We start from the raw sequence: 22,218 nt of genomic DNA, 5'->3' as shown, positions 1-22,218 counted from the left end.
TGATATGGGTCTGACATGATGAGGGTTCACTTGTTTGAATTTAAGACAAATCTGGCTATAAAAGATTAATAAATGGATGAGGATCCTGGATTTACTGCCTTGATTTGACATTTAGTATGAATGAAAAGTTGATTAGCTCTTGGTGTATGACTCTGCTCCGTCTGTGTCTCAGATTCTGAATATGACTAATGGGAACAAAATTAACCATCGTGTGTCAGATGCCTCTTATTTCCCAGTGTCTTCTTTCACTCAGGCATGCCTAAGGTAGTACTCGCATAACTTCGCAAACGTGCAGTGGACATGATGAAGATTGACCACTACTTATTTGATCCAGCCTAGATTATTACAAAGACCAGTATTTGTTTTTTGTTCCAGATGAGTCCCAGACATTCGCCTTTGCCTTGGGAAAAGGATTAACAGTATGCGCAAAATTATGATATATAGCAGGGGTGTCAAACTCATTTTTGCTGTGGGCCACATCGTAATTATGGCTTCCCTCGGAGGGCAGTCATGAGCGCGAACACATACACAGTAAATGTACAATTGCCTCATGTTATTTTTTACAAACAGTTACATTTACAAAAATGTTTGCAAGCAACATTATTTAAAAGGGAAGATGATTTACAATGTTGTTATTTTGGCAAGAAACATGAGGTCGACACACTTGATTTGCTTTCACGGGCCACATAAATTGATGTGGTGGGCCGGATGTGGCCCCCGGGCCTTGAGTTTGACACCTGTGATATAAAGGATGTTATTGCAGGTCTGTAATGATTTTTTTTTTTTTTTTAAGATAAAGATAATGGGAGACACGGTGGACGACTGGTTAGAGCGTCTGCCTCACAGTTCTGAGGTCCGGGGTTCAGTCCCCGGCCCCGCCTGTGTGGAGTTTGCATGTTCTCCCCGTGCCTGCATGGGTTTTCTCCAGGGCACTCCGGTTTCCTCCCACATCCCCAAAACATGCATGGTAGGTTAATTGACAACTCTAAATTGCCCGTAGGTGTGAATGTGAGTGCGAATGGTTGTTTGTTTGTATGTGCCCTGCGATTGGCTGGCAACCAGTTCAGGGTGTACCCCGCCTCCTGCCCTATGATAGCTGGGATAGGCTCCAGGATAAAGATAAAGATAATGACCAAAAAGGAAGGATGTTAATGTTGATGTTTGACAGCTTGCCAAGAGCAAAAAAATTTGTGCATATCCATTTACTTTAAAAAAATGAGTTGGAATTTAAAAACATTGCCAAAATCAAGTAGTGAATATTGTAGGTAAACGGCATTGTTGATAATGGAGTCAAGATGATGCTTGTAACACACATTATAAATTAGTGTTTAACTACAACTGGGAGTACATATTCACTCTGCTTTTACAGTACCATTCCAAATAAGTCTTATGGTGCCACTTGAAGCACTGAATATTTGGGTCCAGTCTGTGGTCATAATAAAGGTGATTTATTTTTCCTCCTTTCCATGTCTATGGTGTACTCCTTTAAGCGGGAGAGTAAGAGCAATGACCTCTCATAAAATCCTAATTAAGGTAATGTGTGAATGAGCAGTGGGGCCTTGTGCATGCTGATGGTGATAAATGATCGTCCCCTCGAAGAGACACCAAAGGTGAAAGTTGCTTTTGAGTTCAGGTGGCCATGTGTGCCTTATTATCCCAGCGACAATGGTGCAGACACTGAGCTGCAACGTCTGCTGTGAAAAGCAATAATGAGATAGCAAACCATTTGCTTTGCAGCCAATCTTTTTAGGTGAAATACAACGGTGGCATTTTTTTCTTGTTGTGCAGATCCACTGCAAGACACTTATATTGGCCTGGTGACGATTCACTCTCTTCAAGCTGAACATTTATTTCTTTAGTTTTTTCCATTTCCGGATAATGGGATGATCAATTTTGCTTTGTGAGGTGTAATTTGCATGGAATAGCTTGTCTATATGTGTCAAAGCCATCAAAGTTTTTATTATACTTATTCGTGTCCCTCAAGCAGAAATTATACTCCCACTCCGATGTATACCTTGTGTTGCACACCACACACAGAAACAGATCACAGTTCACACACATGCGGGGATGCAACGAGAGAACAAAGACTGCTGCATCACTTGGGCTGGGGCTGTGGGGATGATGTTTTGCTCAAGGGCACCTCGACAGTGGCCAACAAGCAGACTAGAATCTCTCTAACAACGAGTTGCCATTTTTAAAAAATCTCTGTCATGGGACTTGAACCGTGTCCTCCTCCTACCCCAAATTGCAAGTCTGCCCAATTGATGATTCTCAGATAGCTGTGCACTTTAACAGTCCAAAATCAAAAGCAATATAATGTGAGGCTCCCGCAAGTGTAAATCCCATGATTACACTGCAAAGGTCTGATATGTGTGCTTGTCACAAGGCTTAACGCATTCAAGGTTCCCTGCTGACCTTTTGAGGACTGTCCAGGTTTTAGATCATTGCAGTACCTCAAAAGAAGTCTATCAACATTCAAATCCAAACAGGACAACTGAATTTAAAACATCCATCATCTTGCAGAATTAGACTGAGCTTGCCCTTTTCCTGAATAGTCAGCACGCTGAGCAGCTAGATGAACTTGAGTGTGCACACAAAATACTATCTAAGCTCTCATAAATTATTCCTACAGAAGCACCAATAATTTCTTGAGCCGGATTACAGGGTGAAACACGGAAGAATTCAAAGAAATACAAAACAGTATTCAACAAACTATGACAGCTTGATCTTTTAACTATAGATAAATTGTTGAGCGGCACGGTGGTTAGGCACTGGTTAGCACGTCTGCCTTACAGTTCTGGAGACCTGTTTTGAAATCCGGCCTCGCCTGTGTGGCGTTTGCATGTTGTCCCAGTGCCTGTGTGGGTTTTGTCCGGGTACTCTGATTTCCTCCCACATCCCAAAAACATGAATGGTAGGTTAATTGAAGACTCTAAATTGCCCCTAGGTGGAATGTGAGTGTGAATGGTTGTTTGTTTATATGTGTCCTGCGATTGGCTGGTGACCAGTTCAGGGTGTACCCCGACTCTCGCCCAAAGGTAGCTGAGATAGGCTCCAGCACGCCCGCGACCCAAGTGGGGATAAGCGGTACAGAAAATGGATTGTTAAAATGTTGAACATATTCACAAAGACAGAAGAAAGATGTAGCTGTTGGTGATATTGGTGAAGAACTGTGTCCATTTTACACAGTGGTTTAGTCTCTCCTACTTTTTTTTTGCTTTTTTGTGTATGTTTTATTTTCACTTTCAGATTCTGGTCAGTGAGAATTTATGGAGATTGTATCTACAGTATCTCTGCTTCCTATCACTGACAGTGGAGTGATATAAGAGTCTAATCTGGTTTGGCTTTGAGCCCAATGTTCAAAATTAATTTCTTTATCCTGATTGGTGATTGGAAAGCATCACATGTCAGAAGAGGACGAGTCAGACCAACATTTTACATCATGGACTCTCAAGTCTTTGCCTTAAGGGTCAGTTGTAGAGAGACTGAAATTGATATTTACCCTCATTATACCATCAATGTGACATTTAACAAAAAAAAATGAAACATTGAAAGGCCACATACTTAGTACAGACTATGAGATACTGTACCTGTAACGAGACATTTAATAGCCATTTCTCAGCCCACCAGACATCAGTATCAATGATGAGCAGTCACACTGGTGCAGTTGCTTACTTTTAACTAAGGCGGCGTCTGTGGTCATCTGTGATTAAGCATAGGATGGAGCCACAGTACAATAAATGTCATGCTCCAAAACCGATACAGTAGGTCATTTCTACAAGAGACCCCCTTTAACCTGCCATTACCGATGCAATTATACCAATAGGTTATACCCATACATTATTACTTAAACACAGAGTAAAGTTCAAGTTGAGTTCACATTCAGTATGAAAACAACATTCATCCAATTCAGTGATTTATTCTCTCGAGCAGGAGTGCATGGCTATTGCGGGAGATGCATGCAGCTCTTTGGCTACATCTCACTTCGCAATGGGTTCTCTTTGGGGTTTGTAGACAATCACGTGACCAAAATGGAAAACAGGTTGGTGGACCTCCTGTGTGCGCAGCAATAACTAATATAACTATGATCAGATGACATTGACAGTTTGAACCAGAGGTAGGACCAAGTCATGGATGGATGTACTTATATACTTATATATTATATACTTATATATTAAATACATCCATCCTTCCATTTTCTGTACCGCTTATCCTCACTAGTGTCGCGGGTATGTTGGAGCCTATCCCAGCTAACTGCAGGCGGGAGGCGGGGTATGCCCTGAACAGATGCTAGCTGCGTGCTAATCGGTGAATGAGTGAATGAAAAAAAGAAATACAACACTGATTTTTGAGAACACTAGACTGACTAAACCAGACTGTAAGGAACAGGGAGCCCAGACAACACACAGAATATTGTTTGAGGTTTTTTTTTGCTGTCGTCTTCGGACAAAAGTTATATCCATGTATAGCATGTATATATATATATATATCCATCCATCAATTTTCTGAGCCGCTTCTCCTCACTAGGGTCGCGGGCGTGCTGGAGCCTATCCCAGCTGTCATCGGGCAGGAGGCGGGGTACACCCTGAACTGGTTGCCACCCAATCGCAGGGCACATACAAACAAACAACCATTCGCACACCTAGGGGCAATTTAGAGTCTCCAATTAATGCATGTTTTTGGGATGTGGGAGGAAACCGGAGTGCCCGGAGAAAACCCACACAGGCACGGGGAGAACATGCAAACTCCACACAGGCAGGGCCGGGGATTGAACCCGGGCGTGCCGCCTATAAATATATATATATATATATATATATATATATATATATATATATATATATATATATATATATATGTTAACACAAACAAAGCCTAAACATCGGATATAGTTATCTTTGGTAGCTGTTGAAGACATCTTGTGTAAAACTAAATACATTGTGGGCGTATAATATTTTTCCAGGTGTTTTGTCCCAGTCTCCTGCCAAAGGGCTGCACCAGTGACCTAAACCAGAAAGAAGTGTTTTGTCCTGTTTTGCCGAATGCGGAAGTTGGTTGCGCATTACCCCAAGTAGCTGGGAGGACAAATGGCCCAAGTGATGGCACAACCAGTCACATGCAAGGTAAAGGTGGTCACCGTTCAGCATACCCAATGAAAACCACATGATGCTGCAGAAGAAATTACTAGTTTCGGAATAAGTTTTCATTGTTGGAACTGCCCAGTAAAGATTCTGTGAAATTCCTACAGACACAGAGTGCTCTATATCATTCCCGTTTCCTTCACTATGTCATCATGCCTTTCTTCCCCATCACCAAAGGACCATCAGCCATGACAGATCATTGTTTTTTCGGGTGCAAGAAAATGTCTGTCAACCTCAATGTTCTTCGTCCTGCCCTTCATCTTTGTTCATTTATAATTGACTGAGTTTTTGCTTGGCTGGATTTCAAAAAGGCTATTGGAGCAAACAGCCCCTCTCGCTTGCAAGTCAATCTTTCATCGGAATTATAGGTTTTTAACAGTCTGCATTAGAAGATTGCCAGACGTCAAAGATGAAATACAACAATGGACCAATTATTAGAACATTGGGAGTTACGCAATTAGAGCTCAAAGCTCTACGTATAATTGAAGTACAACTCAGGAGTAAAAAAAAATAAAAAATTATGATTTGCATCAAAAGTTATTGTACACTGTCTTGCTTGAATGCAAAGAAAGTGACTGACCATGCAAAATGTAGGTGTTATTTATTTTCGATTAATCAATGACATATTTATCAGTTGTCAACTCATTGCGCACACCTCCAAACACAAGCTTGTTCCCTCACGTTCCCTGTCATCCTCACTTGCATCGCTCCCACCCCCCCACTCATTCATCCAATTACATTCAGATACTCGCTCATCTCTTCACTTTCGGACACCTTTGTTGATTCGCAGTTGGAAAATTGTAAAACCCCTAACACCAATTCATGTGACACAACAATGACAGGGTCGCAACTTGCTACAGTATAATAATAGTATACAATAAATATAAATTACAGGAAGCGGTAATGTATTGTAGCAAACCTGCAGTCTTGCTACAGATAGTAGATTGTTGCAAGTCTTATCAGAACTGTCTGTGAGACCATGATGGTGTATGTGATTTGTGATCAAAATGGTTGCCTGCTTGTCTGTCTGACTGACTGTGTATTTTGTAAATAACAAATATGTAAATGAAGCTCCTCCATCCATTACAAATGCATTTGTTTATTTATCTGTATTCAATTAAAATTAAGTTACTTAAGAAACAGACATTTTTTTATGACTGATGTAAGGACATCTTCATTAATTTCATGTGACAAGAAAGTACTCCAGATTTAACGTTGTTACATTTTTGGGTTTGTCTATACTCATTAAAAACATTCCCCAGGGTAGCAATGACTAATTTATACTAGTAGATCTCCCATTTACCATAAATAAGCAAATACTAAGCTTCATTTCATACGACTCTATTCACATTAGTGCCTACGTTAATGGTGCAGACTAAAGAGCCATGATGAAATGGAGGGTTTCACTATGGTCCCTCGAAAAGAAAACAATGTTATAAGACTAAAATTGTAATATAACAAAAATACATTTACTCTATACCAGCATTAAAAATGAAGACTTTTGAAGCTCGCAAAGTTATACTTTATTTTAGGGGGTAGCGAGACAGGTGAAAGAGAAATGTTTGAAGTTTGCTCTTAAATAGTGAGCGAGTGTGTGACGTAACAGGTCATGAAAGATGTGTACGGGACTTCCTGTGCAAAGTATGTGACTTATCAAAACCAAAAACTTGAAGAGAAAAAGCGCGCACATGTACAGAAACTCTAAACCGTGTGTACGCACAATTTGGAGACAAGGAAATTTAGGCACGCAGTTGGTGAGCTGGTGAACTGAAGCCAGATTGTACAATCACACCTCTCACATATCCACTTTTACTTAATATCAAACATTAATAATAGATTATATCAACAGATTTTGCGCTTTGTGTATGGTTTCATGTGGTTAAGGTTTTGTGGATCCTTTTTTAATTACTATGCTGTGCATGCCTTTTGAAGGGCCATTTGGGGATAAACAATGTGTTTTGATTGAAAAATCGATTGCGCTTGATTAAAATGTGGTAAACTGACGTATTTTATCTTGTGATTTTCCAGGAGAAAAGGAGAAAATTACATCAGTTTACCTTTTGACTTTTTTTTCCAAGTGTGGCGTAGTGTCGCAAATGGAGTAATCGACATGGCTGACAGACAAAAAAGCAATGGTCAATCTTTTTTTGCAAACAAAATACAAGACGTGAAAAAGCAATGAAAAAATAAAAAGCGGTTTAATGTGTCCTTCGTTTATTCCTCCACCGTTGGGAGCGCTAGGTGAACGCTTGTAAGGTCTAGAGCAGCCCACCCGCCCCTACCCTCCCCGCACCAGTGCGCACGCTACACTCCAATATGGGAATTTGAAATCAAACGACATTATTTATCCCCGAGTGGAACTTCAAAAGGCATGAGAAGCATCATTAAAAAGGACTGGCAAAACATTAATAAATTGTACGCAAAGTGCAAAATCTGTTTATATGGGTCATTTTCATATCATTAGATCAATAATGGTAAAAGACATGGCCCACTGAATTTCCTGTTTAAAAAATCAATTAATTTTACTGATATGACCATTTGAATTATTGGCAGTTGTTATCTATCAAAAGGTCATCATTGTTGATATTCTAAAGTAATAGTTTGCAAACCTTTAATACCCAAACGTCTTTACTTTAAAGGGTCTGAAATTAAGTTTCATGATTTGCTACGTTTTCTGAAGATGCTAATTAAATTTTTCTATGTATAAGATTTGTTTTTCCTATTGCACCATATGCCTTTTTCCTGAAAACTAATACAAATGCATCTTAGTGTCTTCAGTTCCTTTGCCTTTCGGTACGAGTTTATGTATTCCTTGACAATGCTTGTAACTCAAAACACTCCCCACTGAAATAAATGGAAATGCCATTCACCTGTTCCAGCCTCCACCCCCAAAAATGTGTGTTTTCAATGAGAAAAATACCATGATATAATATTCTACTTAATAAAAACATGAATTAATTATAATTATAAATATAAATAGAACTAAAGAGAATTAAACCATCTTTTTCACACTTTCCCCTGCAATGCACATTGTACTGCTCATTCTTGTGTGCTCACCTTGGCCACCTAGGGGGAGTATAAAACAGACATACGGATATACTGTACTGGAGAATCAGCTCCTCTCTTGGCTTCTCAATACAGCAGTAATATTAGTCATTCTTTGCAGAGAATAAAGATTAGATGCCTTTGGGTATTGCTATATTGTCTGCATGTATAACCTGCTCCACCGTTTGTGTTGAGATAGCCGTTGCTTAAAGGGTAACAACACCGCCACGGGGATGCTAAGCACGTGTGCCTATGATGTTTTCCGTTGTATGTATTTTAGTGGAGGCTATGTGCTTGTTTGAAATACACGTAGTTCTCATTGCTTTATGTTTAGTTTGACAGTAACCTTCATCTGAGAGTGGAAATAAACGGCTTGAAACCTCTTTTTTTGAAGAATATTTACTAACTATATCTGCAAAACTGCTGCTTGTGAGTTGAGTCCTGCCACCATACAATGTTCATATCTCAAGTTTGCGCTTGCAATTCAAAGCAAAGGCTTGTAACTTGGGTCACTCGTATCTCAAGGCACCAATGTAGTTCTTGATGTGCCTCACCCACAACATGAACTGTATCAATCCTACATGTGCCATTTTTTTTAAATGCATGCCTTCAGAACCAACTGGGCTGCTGTTTTCTTCTATAAGCATTAGTGCTTTTTATCACTTCAATTTTAATCTACTTAATTTTCTCAGGTACTTCATGGATTTGAGCATCCGAAATGGCATTATGTAACATAATGATGCCCATTCTGTACCTCATCTTATTTCACTACTTCTACTATAATAACACAACTTTTCTTACAGGCTAAAGTCAGTGAAATGGAAAAAATATCAACAGGTGATACAGGCAGAACATCTTAGGATACCCAGTATGTGTGCTTGATGTCCCATAGCTCATTATAATTTTACATCTACCTTGGCAGTATGATAAAAGACGCTGTCTGCCTCAAACCACTGAAGGTCATCCATCTAAAGCCTTGACGCCCATTTGTCCGTGCTGTAAAAGCCACTTGTACAATTCTATTTATCTTTTAAATCAGCAGAAAACGTTTATACTTATTCTCACTCTTGATGCCACTGATACACCCAAATATTAAGGGAGAACGTCAAAAGACTGTCACCAAAGCAGAATGAGTCATTTCATGATATTTTTTCATTTTATTTGGGGTGAACTTTAAACAGTTTTTTCCGCCATTTATCTGCAAATATAGTCTCTCTAGATTTTAGATGATCATAATTATAAAAGAAATTATTAATATTTGGCTGTTAAAATAATTTATTTGCTAACACCTGAGGAGCATCTTCCAGATACCCAAGTCCAGAAGTGTCAGGATTTGGTGGTGTGAGAGGAATGGCAGGTGGATCCAGATCCAGGGTGGCAAGAGACTCCAAAGAACTTTGAAAACTCAAGTCTACAACAGTGACAATGAAAATACAACATTTAAAATGACTATGTGAAAAGAAAAGAATCAGACAAAGCCTGACAAAACCTGGATACAATATACAGTACATTCAGGTTAATCAAACAGATAATGCACAGCTGGAAGAATACAAGGGTGGGAAAGGAACTGATTGGTTGCCACATGGAAATAATCATGAACAAAAACAAGCACAAATAGTTGTAACATTGATAACTAAATGCAAAAAAAAATCACACCAGACAGAGCTATTATAAGAGTGTGAATTGACAGACTATTGAAGTTTGTCCTCCAGAAATGGCAACGGATGTAAGTGACGGAATTGAATAGGTGATAATTGAAGTTAGTGTGATGTCGCCAGGGATTTTATGTCAAAGATTGGGGCCTTCTTTATTTACGGTATTAGGTCATACAAGGTGGAAATGTAATGCAATGGAAATACAGATTAGCCTTACTCTGCAAATTCTTAATGTATTCTCCATCAAGCTATGATACTAAATACATTTGACCTTTGTCTGCGTCATTCATAGAGGTCTCTTGTCAGCACTTTACAGATCACAGATCTCAACCCATCATCTTCAAAATTTCACACATGGCTGTCCAATGTCTAAATAAGGACTCAATTCATTTTGAATTTAACATAAAATGACTGTGGTAGCTGAAGTCAAGGTTCAACCAATCACTTTTAAACTTTTGTACCTAGCTGAAAAAAATAAGGTTAAATGTCATGTTGCAAAGTCTTAAGTCCTGAGGAGCAGATGATTATTTGTTGAACATCATTTTCAACTGACCTTCTTTAATCTTGGTTTCATGTCCAAAGATTCTTCTTCCAGAATAATGAAATGGTGTCTTTACATGGCTTCTGCAGAAAACTGAGGAATATACGACTCTTTTACTGCTGTAAATACGTCCAATCTCTAATCGGGTCATTTTTCATTCAACAGGTGGTGAGCTTTAAGATATTTGACACTTCAAAAGGCTTCCTCCTACAAGCGAAAGTGACGGGAAGCCATGTGAATCTGAATCTTTGATCCAATTGTGAAGTAAATAATTTCATATTTGTTAGAAATTGACAGAGATGAAAAGAAAAAGAAAAAAATGTGCATTAGATATGTGGACATTTATTGGACCTTTTGTGTCATGTTAAAGTTATTAGTTATATTAGAACATTGCACTATGGGCTTTTATTTTTAATTGCCCGTAGGTGTGAATGTGAGCGTGAACGATTGTTTGTTGATATGGTGCTCTGCGATTGGATTGCTACCACTTCACTATGTATCCTGCCTTAAACCCAAAGCCAGCTTGGATAGGCTCCAGTTCACCCGCAACCATAATAAGGACAAGTGTGAAAGAACATTGATGTAAGTGTGAACACTTGATCAAAACCAACACCGTTGACACAAGGGCAAACTAGTTGGTTGGCTACAAAAGGATGATTAAAGGAACAGAACGATAAGGTGAAACTGATCATCAGAAGAGAGTGAAAAGGCATAGCGTCGTGGTTGAAGTGATTGCGCCTGCTGGAGTCATCAGTAAACGACTGACTTAAAAACATATACCTGTAAATACATACAGTATCTTTATGTAAAGATAAATTGGAAATGTGTCAACATGTTTACAAAAATGTTCACGATTGTTTGTTCAAAGGTTTTGATTTGATTTTGGGGGAATAATTTAAAAACATTCTTGATGTCTCATTGTGTCTGTATGCCTTTCAGATATGTCTGATTCACATCTGATGTTTTCTCTTGCTTGTTTTTGACTGATATCAAACTCCCAGTTCCTTCAACTATGGCTGCTAGTCATCATATCACATTTTCAAAGGTTCTGGGTAGGAAACAAAGACAAGCCAGATTTTCAATCTCCAATTATACGTCTTGCTACAGTATAGCTTTGTGAGGCTTTTTATCTTTGGTAGACAAACATACCTAGAAATACAGTGAATTTGACAATCTATAATAATATGGAAACTGTAAATTGCAATTAACAATTAATGTATTGTATTCTATCTATAATTCCATATTTAATTTGCTTCTCTGGCAAAAAACAAAACAAAAACATCTACTATCTGTAGCTTTGTATCCTTGTTGTAGTAACTGTAGTACTTGAAATTGTCAATAATAATATGCAGACTGTAGAAAGCACAAAACTACCACTACAGACTGTACATACAACATACAGTATCTGCAATTCATTCACTGCAAGACCTAAACAATGTGTTATCTCACCCTCAGCTCCGTGGGAGTTATTTTACTTTCACAACTCACCCTACCTTGTGCAGTTGTGTGTGCGTGTGCGTGCGTGTGCGTCCACGTGCGTGTCTATGTCCATCCATCCATTTTCTGAGCCGCTTCTCCTCACTAGGGTCGCGGGCGTGCTGGAGCCTATCCCAGCTGTCATCGGGCAGGAGGTGGGGTACACCCTGAACTGGTTGCCAGCCAATCGCAAGGCACATAGAAATAAACAACCATTCGCACTCACAGTCATGCCTACGGGGAATTTAGAGTCTCCAATTAATGCATGTTTTTGGGATGTGGGAGGAAACCGGAGTGCCCGGAGAAATCCCACGCAGGCACAGGGAGAACATGCAAACTCCACACAGGCGGGGACGGGGATTGAACCCCGCACCTCAGAACTGTGAGGCTGACGCGCCGCGTCTATGTATATATAGTATTTCCAAGTGAGTGCTGTTTAATACCCCATTCATTTGGATTACTGATAAAGATTTGTGTTTTATCACCAATTGTTGCACTGGGGCACAAAAGTCAGAGGTCTGAAAACAGACATCTAATAACCACAAAGGTGTCAAGCCCCATCTTCTTGTACGTTCTGCTATGAGTGATCTTTTGAGTTCACATAGTGGGCTAGCCTGGAGAAGGCCGATAAAGAAAAATGAGTTCAGTTTCTTCCATCTGAGAAAGTGTGCTTGTTAGAGCGGAGAATCCATTCCCCTTTCTCTGGGACCTTTGATCTGGAATTACACAGGACGCTCCTCGATGAAGGCTCTACGTTTGGCCAGGGAGTGCTCATGACGGAGCTGCCCGAGGTAGTCATATGCTCTGAAGTGAAAGCAGCTGAGACGTAAGCGTGCAGGCTCAAAAGTGGATTATTACAATACGGCCAATTTTTCAATCAGTACGCCTTGAGTTAAAGCATAAACGGCCTCATCCAAACTTGCCTTGATGCACAAAGAAAAAAGGACGCTCTGTTATGAAACTCCCCTTAATGTCCATTTGGTGTTACATTTCATTTTAATTCCCTTTTACCTCTCTGGGTCAGCTAGTTAACAACTTTCTGTCTAACTTGTTCCAAACAACAAATGTATTGGTCAAGTGGCAGTTTTTGATATGGGCGACCAGGATGGCAATCTCTGAGGAGTGGCACGGCCCACTTAATGTATTTTGAACATAGAAATTTGCAACTAGTCAATACTGCTATACTATCCATTCAGAGCCAACAGAGCTGCTCTTGCTGAGTTTTCAGGGGTGAGAAAAGTGATGACAAATGGCCGAGAACTGACAGGGGCCCTCAAAAATACTATTTTCAATTGGCCCAGTAATATGTTTTTCATGTGGCCCCAAATCCCTGGGGCTCCCCTGTGTATTTATCCAAGGCCTTGATTACTCCCATTTCTCCCAAGGGTGATGATAAAGGCAAAAAATGTGATTTTATACTCTTGTAGAATGGTAAACTGTGAAAAGTAAACGGGATTTGAAATGGCGAAGTTTGACGTAGGCCTGCTACGAAAAGCATAGCCACGCTAGCCATGACATTTGCGAGTGAGAGACTGAGCTGCACTGTATTTGTGTATGGCATGGCCTAGCATGGAGCGCAAGACAGTTACACTTACTGTCCCTTGCCTAATATGTTCCATCTAGGAACTAACAACTTTACTAAATGCCCTGTACCGAAAAACCTGAATACATATACCATTTCACCCCTACATTTGAATCTGTTTACATCACTGCCAACAGGTCCACTTAGTGTGAGCGTCCTGCATCTTAGTGCATAAACCTCTTATTGTGAGAATTATGCATTGACTGTATTAATTTGTCTTACACAGATACTTGGTGTTTCTGAACGGATTTGCACAGTAATGGCCTAAAAAAACCATGGGTTTGGAGCTTCACTAAGAAAAATAACTTTTATAACCCCTTTCCTTATTGCTTAGCAACTGGATAGCAGACGGGCCAAAAAACACTTCAAACTGTACACATTTATTTAACAGTTTCTCTCCTCCCCCTGTATTGTTTCCTCTTCACTTCCTGTCTTTGGATTAATGTTGTGATTTTATAATTATAAATGGGTTTTCTGGCAGCGCTTGGATTAGATTTGTTTCTATGAGATTCATTCCAACCCCTAACTCTGGTCCCTGCTTATGTGGCTTGATTTTTTTGATGAATGCCCCCTGCCCTGTCAACAGCCATTTGGGAAACCTTTTCTCATAAATACATCCACAGTTGAAGAACAAAATCCTCCCATCATGAATTGAACTTTCTTTTACAATTACACCATCCATGGATGTTTGAATAATTGCAAATAACTGGAATTAATACAATTAGGACATAAAATGCTTCCATGTTTCTGGACAGCTGAGAGATGTTGCCTTGTGCTTTGTGTTTATGACGTGGGCTATGGGTGATTGGATTTGGATTGATATGTTTGTTGTTTTCCAAAGGCAGCTGAAAAGGGAGTTTAATGTCTCGTGCTTCATATAGAGTAGAATATTGACAGTCCCAGCCTCCAACTAGCCTTTGTCAAACCCCTTTAAGGCTGACACCTCCCAATGTGGTGAGTTCGAGTTCATTATTTCGTTATTTGTCTTAGCCGGGGTTATTTGGTCTGGTTAATTGAGAGTAACGTGATTAGATTTAAAAGACAAAGCAGACAACATTCTTTTGTTTACTTAAAAAGTGGGATGTGGCACAATAGGAAAATGCGGGTCCCAGGCTGACTGACCACAGTTGAGAACCACTGCATTGACAATTGCCAGCAGAAGTGGTTTCTTCGACCAGGCATTTTCAGAACTTTAAAAATGAAATATTCTTCTTGATGGTTTCAATTTTAGTGTTGTTCTAAACGGTGAAGAACAAAATATCACAATATCACAGTAAGCCACAGTGTGACAGCTTGACAGTTAATTGCACATTAGCAGAACCTCTAAAGGCAATCAGCTCAATGGAATCCAACAATACTTAACCTTACTTAACAAAATAGTGATAGATTTACTGTACTACTGTACACAAGCAGAAGCATAATTGCTTGAGCACTTCTGTTGACAGCCTTGTCAAGCTCTCAACATGAATGACACATTGACGAGAGATGAAAGATGTTCAAAGGCTCATCAAAGCAGTTTCTTTCAAGATTTCGCTTCCCCTCACAGCAAACAGCATTTGTAAACCACAAACTGAACTGCCTATTCCTGTTTTTAATATCACTGGTTTGTCAGTTGTCACCAAATGATACTGAACTAACTAAACTTAACTCTCTTCATGCCATTATTTTGGTCTCATATCCCTCTCATTCAGTCTAATGATCACATATGAAATTTTTTCAATCATCTTGTAATTACACATATTGTAAAAGGTAAAAATTGGGAAACTTTCTCTTGCAAGTCATTAGCTATGCATTCATGCCGAATATCAAAAAGATACCTTATTCTGGTGTTAATTTCAATCTAGACACATTATTTAAGAGAAACAAATTGACTTGCTTTATCAAACAATTGCATTCTTGTTTTTAATTCCGTAGAAAATACGTACAAAATGTACAGCTTACTGTTGCAATTTAAAGTAATGGGTTGTCCCAATATGTATTAGCAGCAGTCCAATTGTGAAAGCAATAAAGTACTTAATGTATACAATTTCCTAAGAAACAGGAAAATAAGTTTTAAAGAAAAAGGTAAAGTGAGATATGGGGTAAAAGTAAAGTACAGTAGATAATCAAAGATGCATTCAGTCTCTTTGTAGCACCACAAACACCAACAGACATTGCCATTATCTTTCTCAAACACAAACCAATGCAAACAACAGAGGAGGCTTTCTATTCTATGGTCTGCCTGCTTTAATGTTGACAGATAACCTTAAGTTGGGAATTTATAGCTTTGGAGAGGCACAGGGTGTAAAACAAGCATGCGTATATGGTCATGGAGTTGTGATTCAATCAAACTCACACAGCGTTAAACACCAAAATGATGACAATGCATTTTAATTTGTAACCAAAAAACCTGCTCTGTGTTTTGTAGCCTGGGGGTTAAGCCATGCAGTAAAAACACAAAAAACAAATTGAAATTGCCATTTAAAAAAAACGACAACTGCACAGTTCTGGTCCCATACCCAATGCGGAATCAGTCAGTCAAGACCGAAACGGAACGTATGTGGGAAAAACTTCAATTCTAACTTTCTGCTGACCTTGCTTTCTATTGTGGGGCTCACAATGATGGAATGACAGAGAAACATCATGTAGTGCAATTTTCAAAATTTCTAAATCAGACATACGAGTACGTAGCTCTGCCAATGCATTGACCGACAGTTTAAGTGAGAACTGCTCTCTCTCTCTCATTGCCATGGCTTTAACTGGGAATATATTTTGCACAAGTTTACTTTAGAAGAGTGGCATATTCACTTTTATTGTAATTGTATCATACTTGCTCTGAGGACAGCTTAATAAACCTCTGACTCTTTTCAAACAGACTTGATGTGAAATCTGCCCTCAGACATTTTTTGGCCTAGTTAGGTTAAATAATAGTAAATGTTGGGGTTTTAGCCATACTAACTGAAATTGTGTTGAATACAGCTCATGGCTTAAAGAGGCATAAGGTCTTAAAATCAGTAAACAGCAGGAGTGGAGAGAAAATAAGTGAGTCTAGCATAGGTTCATGCAGCATAGCTAAAATGATTAAACTCTTATGGACTCTCACCCAGTAGCCATTTTGCATTAGTTGATCGAGCAGTAGAGATCGTGTGATACTTTAAATGCTATTTTGGAGTAATATACTTTGTGTGTTTGTCTGACATTATCTGATTGTGTTCTTGTGTTCTCCCCATCCTTTCTTTTCTGTGAGGAGCAGCTGAGCTTTTTGCTCCGAGTTGCCAAGAAAACAAAATACTGAGGGTGACTGGTGCATAATTATTATTTTTTTTCCCAATTGGTGTTGGCCAGCGGCACGGTGGCCGACTGGTTAGAGCGTCAGCCTCACAGTTCTGAGGAGCGGGGTTCAATCCCCGGTCCCGCCTGTGTGGAGTTTGCATGTTCTCCCCGTGCCTGCTTGGGTTTTCTCCGGGCACTCCGGTTTCCTCCCACATCCCAAAAACATGCATTAATTGGGGACTCTAAATTGCCCGTGAATGTGAGTGCGAATGTTGTTTGTTTGTATGTGCACATAATTGTATGTGCCCATAACAGAGCACAATCTGAGCAATTATCATTGCCACGTCAGTTTGATAATTAAAATGATCTATTTCATCATTTGTGGTCTATAAAATACATTATTTGGCTGTTTGAAGAGAAAACAAAGTAAAAATTACATCAGCCAGTTAGGTGTTCGATTTTTTTCAAGTCGACACTAATATTCTGAAAGTCAAATCGACGTCAACTAGCCACACATTGTCATTATTTGATATATTCATATATCAGTAGCTATAAAAAAGAAAATAGGATGCAGGAATGCTGTGCAATAATCAATATTCATTGACAACAGACAGCTCATACACTGAATTTACACACATATAAGTTAGAACATAAGAAGTCGCTCGATGTCGCGTGATGATATTTCCACTCAGAGAAAAAAATCATCTCACTCAGTGTGCCAGCCACTGGGACAGCCAGGTAAGGTTTGCACAACTTAGCCAAACGGGGGAACGTCCTCATTCTGGGTCCACCATGTGTGTTATTAGGCATCCCACTTGACTTCAATGCAAGACACCCCCTGGTACAATATGATTGGCTGCTGCGTCACGGTAATGACAGGTTACGCAGAGTAATGAGATGACATTCTAAATATGTATCACATTTGTACAAAATAAAAACAATTAAGTTTGTTACAGTTAAGGTTAGGGTGGGTTAGGGTTAATGGGATTCATAACAATGCCATCACGCTGATGTCAAATACTTATTTTCCTGCCTGGAAGCAATAGGGTGTTTCCTACCTGGATGCAGCAGCCAATCATATTGTAGTGGTGCATGCCCTGTGTTGGCGTTGTTTCTCCAACACAGCCGGGACCCCAAAGAGGATGGACAAATAATGACGGTCATCTTTGTGTGTGGTGTAATAATTTCCTGCTCTCCTTCCATTTTGATAGGCTCAAAATGTGTTCAAATCCTCACTTTTTCCACTTGACTGCTTCTCTCTCGCTTAATAATTAAACAAGGGTTACAGTAGACACAAACGAGGAGTCAGTTTTACATGATTAAAATATCCTGTGAAACCATGGAGAAAACTGAATGAAAATGTGCTCAGAAGCCATTGCCTACCTATGAAGCATTTTATAATCTCTGAGTTCCCGTCTTGCTTCGTTAGATGTCCTTCTGCCTTTACCTTTACTACTGTATATGATATCTGCTGGCAGGAAATCAAATGGGTATACTAAAACATGTGCAATCAATTTTACAGATTTTTATAAATCGGACATTTTCTTACTAACATTTGTGAGGGGAAAGAAACTGTGATAATCAATTGTGACGTTTAAATCGTAACGGTGATGTTTAAATTGTAACGCGCATCCTACAGTATTGTTGCTGTACTATGTGTGACACATTGTTTGTATGACAGTGAAAGCCTGGACGCATTACTTTCAAGCGGTATAGAAAATGGATGGAAGAAAACTGACACTGCTCCAATCAGTTCATGCTGTATGAACATGCAATGTAATTTTCTCAACTTCAGTCTTGAGTATCCCTACAGACATGGCTGGATTGTTGACCCATTGTTGGACTTACCATAGGGCAGGACTGCACTACGGCCTCTTAGTGTAGTCATTAGTTTTCCCATGGAGGACGAAGGAAAGGGAGGTCAGTCATGAACATAAGGTAAAGCTGACCAAAGCGAGCCAGAAAACTGTGGTGAAACCCTCAGAGAGTGAAAGGAGTCAAGGTCTGTTATGGGTCCGGTTTCCCTTGGCCAAAGCCATCTGGCAGCCAGAGAGTGATAGGTTTGTTAAGGCAATCATACGTCTCTCTTCACCTGGATCAAACCAATTGGCTGGCCTTCTATGGACAGCTGCTCCCTTGCAAAGTGGTTGACACATTGATGGATAATAATGGCTAGATACAACTGCCATATGGGAAATACCAAAAAGAGAGCAAATATGGGATGAATTACTAGATCCATCTCCCTTGTAAATTCCCAAAACAACATACACATTTTATATCATGACATAATGATCCACGCAAACATTTGCATGGCAAAAAGGAGCATCCATCCACCCACCCATCCATCCATCCACCCTTCCATCCATCCATTCATTTTCTATACAGCTTCTCTTCACCAGGGTCGCAGGTGTGCTGGAGCCTATCCCAGCTGACTTAGGGTGAGAGTCACCATTCAATCACAGGCAAAAGTAGCAAACATTCTCCTATTTTCTCAATCACTTTGGTATTTGTCTTCTTATTGTGATGATAACTAGCTGGTACTGATTCTTTTGGTACAGTGACACTTTTTCAAAGATGAAGTTGCATTAACGTTATTAAAATGTAATGGTAATAAGATAAGGCTAACTACAAAAATAGTATGTTGTGGTCTTTCGGGAGATTGAAAATAGATTCAAAATTCATTTGTATTTTATTACCAGCATTAGCTGATATCATGTACAATATTTAGTCATACAAAGGCAAAAGTAAAATTGTTCCACCTCAGTTCATCTAATGGGTGGTCTTGCACTTTTTTAAAGTGCTGTGTAACAAAAATGCAATATTAAATCACTCCTGGGAGTTGATCAATGATGTTCTCTTGATTTAATTTGTATGGTAAGCAAAAGCCTTCCCCAAATTAAAGTGTCATATCAATTATGTCCTAACATGTGGACATGGTGATAAATAACCATATCGGTTGGCCTTTCACTTAAAGGTTTTCGAGTTTGGCTTCGATGATGAAATATGAAATGAGTGATTGCCAAATGCTAACAAGTGTGTGTGTGTGTGTAAGTGTGTGTGTGCGCGTGTGTGTGTGTGTGTGTGTGTGTGTGTGTGTGTGTGTGCGTGCATGCGTGCGAGCATGCGAGCATGATGAGTGCTGTGTCACTAAGGTGGGCTCTTTCGATTAACCCTTACCTGTGCCACAAACTCTCTGGGGAGGTGATTATTCTCTAGCCTGGCTAATGGTCCTTACTGACAGCACTTAATGAAAATTAATGGCCCGCTCAAAAGACACTGCACACACAAACACAGAGGCGTCTCCCTTCATCGATGCACATTATTGCCATTGTTAAAATGGCATTCACAGTAAAAAAAAAAACGATAATCTACCCAATGTTAAAATACATAATGAGGATTCAATTGGAATTCTGAGGCGCATTCTGTGTGTGTAATTACCTCAAAAAAGAAGAAATGACAGCATCCCTCACCGGGGGTTAAGATAGGGGCGTAGCTGTCAAGAAATGAATGCATTTCAGAGTGTCTTGTCCTTCTGAGGTACAAGTAGAGAAATCAGGTTCACAAACCATGGGATTGACATCCACGCTTGTGGTGACTGCGCTCATGAAGTCAACAGACATGTGGGCCGAGCAATGGAGACCGTGACCCAAAGTGTTTGGTAACAGGGATATGAACATCCAAGCACAAAGGTCCTTAGAGTTCTGGTGCTTGCTGATATTCACAAATACATGGTCCAAAGTTTCACGGAAGAGTTTTTCAACTGGATCATCCATTCAAATAGTGGTTTCCAAAGTCTGTGAGGCCTGGATATTAACCATTAACCATTAACCTTAAATGTAACTGTCCTCCTTTAGTACCATGTCCCTGAGGAAAATCCAGCAATGCTGAGAAGGTTCCTCTGGCATTTAGGCACATGGTTGGAGTGGCTCAGCATCGAGAGGAGCCAGATGATGTTGCTTGGACATCTGGTTAGCATGACCCCTGAACACCTCCCTAGTGAGGTCTTCCGGGCACATCCCACTGGGAGGAGGCCCCAGTGATGACCCAGGACACACTGGGGAGACTGTGTCTCCCGGCTGGCCTGGGAACGGCTCGGAATCTCTCCGGGAGACCTGTAGGAAGTGGCTGGGGAGAAGGAAGACTGGGCTTCCCGGCTTATGGCACTGCTCCCGTGACCCGACCCCGGATAAATGGAAGAAAATGAATGGATGGATGGATGGTTGATGTGGCAAAGAAGTGCTGCTTTTGGACATGCTCCACAATCTTTTCTAGAAATAAAGTACCGGTAACTGATTGTTGAATTGGTGGAGCATGTGCTAAGGAAGAAACCATGATATTTTAGTGTGGATCCAGGTTCAGATCCAGAACTATTCCCCCCAAAATTTAGCTCTGTTACAATTCAGGGTCTTCACCCTTCTGAGGACCCAGCCTGCATGGTCCAGGCATGCATCAACACAGCCTTTGGGAGATTTTCTGTTTTGTTACATGTTCCCAGCCTTACTATAACTCAGTTGCTGCATGTTAACATCAGTAACATCACATATTTTCAGAGATTCCAATCCGATACTTATATTTGTACTGCTATAATTGAGAAACAAATATTGTGTAGGAGTAAGCAAGGACTCAAAGTGTGATAGTAATGCAAAAAAGATGGACTTCCTTTCAAATGCAGCCTTCGGTATGTGGAAGCTGGAGTCATACTAATACAGCTAGTTGCACAACTGCCTCTGATAGGAATGTGGTCAAATCATATTTGGCAGTAATTTACAACTTTAGGACTTACACATTTTGACCTCACAAGTTGTTGCATTGTGCCGTTATTTATCTCACTGGTGAACTAAACTGAGGCTTCCACCCTCTGAGTGTTCCAGTTTAGGAGAATTTGACCCCCGTGCAACCCCGTTTAATTCATTTAATAGCAACATACAGGCAAAACTTAAATGTGTGAAGCCTGTGGTGAAGAAATGGACCAATGTAGCAAAGTTAGAACTTCAAAACTGTTTAGACTGGACAGATTGGAGTGTCTTTGAAACTTCAACTGGCAGCCTTGATGAATATATGGACTGTGTCACATCCTATATCAATTTCTATGTAGATGTGTGTGTACCGACAAAGACATTTCACTGGTTCAATAACAACAAGCCGTGGTTCACTGTAAAACTTCAACAACTTCACCAGGCAAACGAGGACGCCTATCGAAATGGGGATAGAGCCCTGTATAATTGCCCTGATGCGTCAAGAAGGGAAAAGAAGTATCTGACTTAAGTGTGGAAGGGTTATTATGAATTCTACTAACCCTAACCCCCTCCTTGAGCCATCACCTTATCGTGGTGGAGGGGTTTGTGTGTCCCAATGATCGTAGGTGCTAAGTTGTCTGGGGCTTTATGCCCCTGGCAGGGTCACCCATGTCAAACAGGTCCTAGGTGAGGGACCAGATTAAGCACGGCTCAAAGACCCCTTATGATGATGACAAACAATGGACTCGGTTTTCCCTTGGTGGCGAGAATACTTCGAAGACCTCCTCAATTC

This window comes from Phyllopteryx taeniolatus, chromosome 15 (genome assembly GCF_024500385.1).
Source record: "Phyllopteryx taeniolatus isolate TA_2022b chromosome 15, UOR_Ptae_1.2, whole genome shotgun sequence".
NCBI lineage: Eukaryota > Metazoa > Chordata > Actinopteri > Syngnathiformes > Syngnathidae > Phyllopteryx > Phyllopteryx taeniolatus.
The sequence above is the reverse complement of the archived record's forward strand: the minus strand, read 5'-3'. Positions refer to the sequence as shown.